Here is an 8,348-nt window from a genome sequence, read left to right as displayed (position 1 = left end):
TAAGTCACTAATACGAAGACATAAAAGTGTTGGACACTGATAGACTGTGCACTTATTTGTATTTATTAAACCCCAAATACTTAATGAGCATGTCTGAAACTGAACTGAGTTTTAAATAAAGCAACATGCAGAATATCATCAGTGTTTCTTGGTCTTCTCCTGGACCGAAGCACATGCTCTACTCTTAAGAAACCCTTTAAATCCCAACAGATCATTAAACACTAACAGATCTCTCAAGATCTCAGCAGAGGAGGACTAAACAACAAAAACAGCATTACCAGCTTCACTCATTACTAACCAGATTGACTTTATTTCTGTCATTCGTCTACAGAATCTCAATACGTCTTATTGAGAATTAACAGAGGTTTAGATGTTGATGATTTATTGAAAAGAATATAATCCAAGTGTTTTCAATAAATCATCCCCCCCCCCACACTGCACGGTTTCTTTGTCTCCCTAATCAAACACACCTGATTCAACTCATCAGCTCATTAACCCATGTGATTATGAGCTAATGAGTTGAATCAGGTGTGTTTGATTAGGGAGACAAAGAAAACGTAAAGGGTTGGGAACCACTGTTTTAAGACACTGTCGTTATGGCTAAAAGAGGGTGTGATGGGTATGATCTGATGGGTATTAATGGATGATGTCATAATCATCATTGACTATCCTGGATCACATATCTCATCCCAAGGTGTATTACAAAAGTGTGTTAGATCATCAAATGCACATACATATTGCATTATAAACACTGTCAAACTATAACAAGAGATCAAATGTTGTGGTAATCAGATGCTTTTATTAAACACATTGTGCATATTTTGAATTACTTCCATATTTAGACCCACACAGACATCAAGAATCAGCATATGAATCTCGACAATGGTGACATGCTTTGTCGCAATGCATGCTGGGAACCGTGGATGAGTTTTATACTATGGTAGCTCCCAGAATGCTTTGCAGCATGAAGCTTGAGAGTCTTTGGGGTTTACACATTTGTAGGGATTAAATTGTATATGGAGTCTTTTTTCAGGACGTAGGAGTAAAGCTACAGTGCTACTACTCTTCACTGTCGTCGTTCCTCCTTTTTTGCTTCCGCTCCTCTGTGAGAGATACGAGACCGGTGCGTCGCGCAGGTGTCAATCATTATCAATCACGCCACCGGCCTCACGCTGTTCTCCCACGGCCCTCGGCCTCGTCCTGCTCGCTACAAGCATTTTACACACTTGTATAGCTTGAATGCACTTCAGATTTACATGTATTTGTGTACAAAGAAGGTATACAAAAATTATTCATTGACATAAGTGCTGTATTATGAGTTTAAAAGACTGTTCAGATGAGTACAGGTTAGTATAGAGCAGCAGTTTTCAATAGGTGAGGCGCGCCTCCCCTGGGGGCGCCAAAGAGCGACAGCGAAGAAAAAATAACTGTATGCAGCTCTATGATGCAGCTCTATTAATATCGGCTGTGAAGAAAAACAAGAAAAAAATGTTTGGGAACTTGCATGCGGTTTAATATTTTCGAGTCAATTGATTTCACCTACCAATCATATGAGAGGAACGCAGCTCTAACACGTTACAAGCCTATCAGAAGCAGAGCAGGGCGGGTCCTGGCAACAGTGTGATTGAGATCATATGTCACGTTAGCGTCGCCGCTGAAAGCATGGAGCGCAAGTTCATGAAGCCTAGGGATGATGTCCTACCCACGGGCGTAATTTCCTATGCGGACAGGGGGGACATGTCCTCCTACACTTTTCAAAATCCCGTTTGTGTCCCCCCCACTTTCAAATTCGTTTGTTATTATTTTTAACCGCATGCCGTCATTGCCACGGAGGAGCAGGACGGAGCCTGTGGAAAATAGCGTTAGCTCACTGAAGTGAACTAATGAGCAGGTAACGTTATAGCGGTTGCGGCACAGACAGCGATGAAACGCCAGACACAACGACAGGTGACAATATCATCATGGATGAAAAGAAAGAAAGGAGATGTGAGTTGGTTGATTCAGTAAATTAGCTCAGGTCAGGATAATCATACTTTATGTCTACAGTGAATGTCCTCCTGACACACAGAAAGACACGCGCCAGTATCGAGTTATCTTTCGTGCTTGAACAAACAATAACACACACATTTATGCCAAAATGTCCGTTTTGTCGAGTATCCTCACAAGAACAGTCTTAAATGAGTTAAATAAAATCTTAAATGAAAGTAAAGAGTATTGAGAGAATGAGATGTGAGATCATGTCAGCTGGTCTTAAAGTGACAGCAGCCACTCATTCTCTCTGTCAGTAAAGTTAACCAAAGAACAAAGGGATCAGTGAAAATTACTCACTGCTCTTGACTAAAGATATATTTTATATTTTAACATACGAACAATTTATGCGAATCCATAGTTTTCCTGTGCATTTTAAAGAATTTAATTCTGCCATTAAAGCTATTTCCCCTACTCTGATTCATCCTATCAAAAGTCATATTCAATTTATTTATTACTATTTAATGTTTATTTGACAGGGACAAATGCATAAAACATTGCTTTATAAAGAATACAAAGTAGATGCCATGCATACAGGTTTCTAACCATGACTAATTTGCAACCCCTGTCCCTGGTTAGGCTTATACAATTAAAACAGAAATGACAGAGTATTGAGTTGAAAATGTATAGCTATTAAAATACATACAATAAATACATCCCATACATGAGATAAGATATGGGCTTAAGTAGATAGAAATCACTATAAAACAGAGTCTAGACACATTTCACAATACAAGAACACAAAAGTGTGCATATGTCTGTGCGTGCTAACATATGCAACATAATGTTGTATGCATTGTGTTGTATCCTGTACAGTCAGTGTTCACAGAGTTGAACTTTTAAATGGCATTGAATTGATTGATAAAAAATCCAATAATAAACACATTTGTACAATATTTCAAATACAAAATAAAATAGCACCTAGAGGAGTTTTTTTTTTGGAACTCGAATATTGATAATGATAATTGGAAGACTGCTTGGTTAATCCCCTTTAATTATTTCATTAATAATAATTCCAAAGAAATACATTTTACAATTTTGCATACCATTTGAAAGATACTCTGTGTCACAGTGTCTGGTTGTGTTTCCCTGGGTTATCACAGAGGTCCTCGTTCTCACGGTGTCATTCACATTAGACTACAATTCCCAGCATTCTGTTCTGTCACTCATCTGATTATTGCACTCAGCTGTTTCCCGTCACCTTGTTAGTTCTGTGTATATATGCCCATAGCTGCGTCCCAATGTGCATACTATCCATCCTAAATAGTATGTGACATTAGTAATTGTCAATACTATTTAGGGCAGTGGTCTCAAACTCGCGGCCCGCGGGGTGATATTTTGTGGCCCCCTACCCCAGCCAGCAATGACATGTGGGGCCCATATGAGGGCTTGATGGACAGCAAATGTGGGCCCCATTATGGGCTTGCACCCGGAATCCACATTGGGGCAAGCTGTGGAAGCCCAGACGTACTAAAAGTGGGACCTGTAAGGGTACTGCATGGGTCTTAATTGGGCAATTCATGTCAGACCCATTTGGGCCCCACCTGCCCAAATGGGTCTTAAGTGGGCTTGCACCCGGGATCCAACCATGGTTACCCAGATGGGCTTTAAATGGGCTCTGTAAGAGTCTTATGTGGGTCCTAAGTGGGAAATTCATGCCAGACCCATTGGGGCCCCACCTGCCCAAAAGGGGTTTAAAGTGGGTTTGCACCCAGGATCCAGCCGTGGATGCCCAGATGGGCTTTAAATGGGATCTATAAGGGTGTTATGTGGGATCTTAACCGGGCAATTCATGACAGACCCATTTGGGCCCCACCTGCTTAAAGGGCATTTAAAATAGGCTTGTACCCAGGATCCACACAGGGGGCCAGCCGTGGATGCCCAGATGGGTTTTAAGTGGGACCTGTAAGGGTCTTATGTGGTTCTTAACTGGGTAATTAATGTCAGACCCATTTGGGCCCCACCTACCTAAAGGGGTTTAAAGTGGGCTTGCACCAGGATTCAACCGTGAATGCCCCTATGGGCTTAAAGTGGGCTCTGTAAGGATCTTATGTGGGTCCTAACTGGGCATTTCATGCAAGGCCTATCTAAGCCCAACCATGCCAAATATTTTAAGGAAACAATCTAAGAAAAACTAAAATCGAAGAATGAATATAAGTCCAAGATAAATACAAGACACTTGACGCTTTGAACTGCAAGAAATATATTGTTTAATTGAACAACAAAAACAATTTAAATGTCACAACAGTAGATCTCTGAAAAAAAAATCTCTGAAAAAAATAAAAATAAAAATCTCTCCAAAAAATACATTAAAGGAGTAGTTCACTTTTAAAAAAACTTTTGCTGATCATTTACACACCCCCATGTCATCCAAGATGTCCATGTCATTCTTTCTTCAGTCGAAAAGAAATTAAGGTTTTTGATGAAAACATTCCAGGATTTTTCTCCATATAATGCACTTTTACTGCGTACCAAACGGTTCAAGGTCCAAAAGACAGTTTCAGTGCAAACTGTTCAAAGGGCTCGTTCATCAAAATGCAAAATGAACAAATCTTTTTTCAAGTAATTTGGTTCATTCAACGAACGAAATGACTCGGAAAAAGATTCGTTCCTTTTTGATAAACGAGTTTGAACAGGAGAGTCACGAACGCGCATCACAGAACAGAGCAAGGCGAGCATTTGAGCTTATAAAACTTAAACTTTGTTATTTATTTTTTTAAATGAGCGATCGTTTCGCTTGATAAGACCCTTATTCATCGTCTGGAATCGTTTAAAGCCCTTTGAACAGTTTGCAGTTTGCACTGAAACTGTCTTTTGGACCTTGGACCGTTTGGTACCCAGTAAAAGTGCATTATATGGAGAAAAATCCTGGAATGTTTTCATCAAAAACCTTAATTTCTTTTCGACTGAAGAAAGAAAGACATGGACATCTTGGATGACATGGGGGTGTGTAAATGATCAGCAAAAGTTTTTTTTAAAAATGAACTACTCCTTTAATACGAAATACACTCATGGCGTGGTGGATGCTCCCTTTTGTCTTTGGGCTCTTGCAGCCCTCTCCCCTCCACGGTCACGTGCGCCGGTGAACCACTTCCCCAGCGCCATTTCCACTTGCTTGCGGTTCACACTTTGAGTAATTGCATTACTCTTCAGTGCACCTAAAAACAAAGGAGCATAAGTCAATTTAGCAAGGTTCTTTTTTGCTCCAACTTGCATTTAAAAGAGAAGCAGAGTAACATTAGGTCTCGAAATCACAATTGTTCTGTCTTTGGCGCAACAAGTCACTGAAAGTGTTAACTGCCCATTTAGTTGTCTTTTTCGTATTGACCTCCTCTTTGTCGTCTTCGATCTTATCTAGCTCTGTCTTTTCCCTCAAAAAAAAAAAGCCTAAAACGTATCTAAGTAATAGGCTATTTCGTTGTCACCCTGCCTCTCCAAATGCAAAACTGACATTATAAAATGCAATAATGCAGTAACAGCTGAAAAAGTACTTGGGTGTGTGTTTTATTTTATATTTACCGGTCAATAATGCAATCGCTGCTGTCTGTCCATAGAAGAACATGACAGCCAGAGTATGTTTTGGAACTATTGGGGCTTACATGAACCACGTGACAGCCATCGCGGCGACATCAAAGAGCGTCGCAACTCTTTCTCTCTATGGCTCTGAGCCTATAACGTTTTCATATGTGTCTCTCTCTCTCACTCTTTTACAAGTGTAACTCTGTTACTATGGTTACCAATGTTTATAGTAGCGGATTAATTTCGAACTGTAATCAAACTGACTGGAACTACCTGTGCATTAAACGGTTTTACTGCACACCTTCCAGCCAATCAGAATCGAGTATTTAAACAGCCCGTGGTATAAATATATATATATATATATATATTAGTGCTGTAGCGGCGCGTCGATGATGTTGACGCTTCGACGGCAAAATTACGTCAACGTCATATTTTTTGCGTCGACACTTCTTTATTTATTTATTTTTTGCACATTCCCGGCGGTACAGCTTGCCACACACACACGGGAGACCGAAACATTGCAGAATAAAGCACAACTAGAAGTGAATGTGCTTTCCATTAAATTAATCACACACATTAAGCAAACCTAAGCAAACCTTTGCCACATAAAGCAAATGGTTTTGGAATACCACAGCAAGTGATTGGGAGCACTTCGACTCGGCGCATATATATCTATGGACTCGGCGAAGTAATATCATCACTCTGGAGAGGGAGAGGACTTTTCACGAGTGATATACTACGCCGAGTCGAAGTGCTCCCAAGCACTTGCTGTGGTATTCCGCCATACATTATAGTTATCCACTTTACACGCTTAGAAAAGCGCAACGTTTTATTTTGTGTCACCATTCTTGGTCGAGTTACTCTACTGGTGTAACTGTATTTAAATAGGGAAAACGTGGAGGTGTTTGCTCGCTTCTCTGCTTGGCCTCTATTGAATGAACTGGGCTAGTTAAGTGCGATCAAAGTGTCTCGCGCGCCAGAGCGATTGAGTGCATGCACTGAGACGAGAGAGGTATGTATCAACTCGTCTTAGTAAAGGGAATAACATAGTTTAATATGAAAAAACGGTGGAGTATCCCTTTAAAGTAAAAATAAATTAAATCCTGACCATATGCTACTATATCTACATTCTCATTGAAGGAGGGACATTTTCATTTCTCCTTTTTGTAGGTCTCGTTTCACTTAATCATTTCAAACACTTAATCACTAACCCTGTTTTTTGTCCGGTCTTCACCTGCACTCCACACTTTCTTAGACACAAACGCCTCGGGAGGGGTAGGTGGCAAGACATCTCCCTCGATGTCCGTTTCCTCCTCACTGGAAGCCAGCAGGGGTTTTGGTGCTCTATATTCAGTTAAAAACATACATTTAAACTTTTACAACAGAATACACTGGGAAAAAAAGCAGTTTTTGTTAGAGACATACTGATCTAGTTTTGGACTCTAAAATATTGGCATCAATATTGCTTTTTATGATTTATTCCCACCAAAATGAGTTTTTTTTATTGTATGTGGCTCAAGGAATTTTTCTAACAACTGCCATATTTGAGGTAAATGAAAAATGTAAATTAAAGGAAAAGGAAAAGTTTTTTTTGAACCTGGACCTTATTTCTAGGGTTTTTGTTACTAAGCCTGCCCTGGGTACACTCATTTTCTAGTTAAGCTTATGTACTTTTATATTCCAATGAAGGTTATTGATAACATGCTTACAATACATATAGGCCCCTGTGGCACGGCCTAAGCTTTTGTCCTTTATGCAACCCCATCTAGATTTAGTCGACTAAAATCTTATTGTATGTCGTCGACTAAAGCTAGAATAAAACTAAAACAGTTCAGATGACTAAAATATAATGGGTTTAGTTCAATAATGCATTAATTTAGAATTTCTCAAAAATGTACAAACCCATAATTATACTGTAATAGAGAAAACATCTATTAACCAGTTAATATGAATGATTTTAAAGTTTGAACATGCAATATACAGATTTAAGTACTGTGACTTAAAAAACATCTTAAAATTAAATAAAACCACTTTTCCTAAAGTAGAATAGTCTTCTTTTCAATGAATGATACATGCATTCTTTATAACTACTTGCATACATCATTCTTTATTCTTTCAAGCAGCAGACATATTTATTTGTATGAATTAATTATAATGAATCCTTATTAAAGCTATTAACGAGCAGTGAATTTTAATCTCTTTTTCTTTTTTTGCTTGATGACACAGACCGCATTGTGGTTTATTACACAACGTTCACTTTAAGACATCGGATCATGTACAATGACATGCGGATCCACTTGCACTGATGCACATCCAATACACTCAAAACTGTTTAAGACATAAAGTTCTGGATGCGTATGCAACCCGAGGACGTAGTCACTAACGCTGGACCACCAAAAAAAAAAAAAAAAAATTTATTACTACAACAGAGAGAGCAGGTCAGGGAGGAGACTTCAGTTAGCTGTGCTCAGCATTACGGCATTTCACAGACTGGCGTTCATGGCGCAGCCGACTCAAGCCGGAGTGCAACCTGTTCTCAATATACATGTCTATGCTGAGCACAGCCAACTGCTGCTGGGCTCCTGTCTGTGGTGTATGTCATCACTCACGTAGCCATGGCCGTGCACGACCGGGTTATTGCTAATATTCCGGGTTTGAACGGGTTATTAGCTGCATGTAAACGTAGTCAATGTGTTGCAGCTCTTTCTGCTCGGCTGAATGAACGCCAGTCTGTGAAACGCTGTAATCATCTATCGAAATATCGGAAATGTGTTTAAAGCTCATATCACCGTTATTAAAAG

The sequence above is a fragment of the Rhinichthys klamathensis genome, unplaced genomic scaffold (assembly GCF_029890125.1).
Source record: "Rhinichthys klamathensis goyatoka isolate OS25496 unplaced genomic scaffold, OSU_Roscu_1.1 h1tg000350l_1, whole genome shotgun sequence".
Lineage (NCBI taxonomy): Eukaryota > Metazoa > Chordata > Actinopteri > Cypriniformes > Leuciscidae > Rhinichthys > Rhinichthys klamathensis.
Note: the sequence above shows the minus strand (reverse complement) of the source record.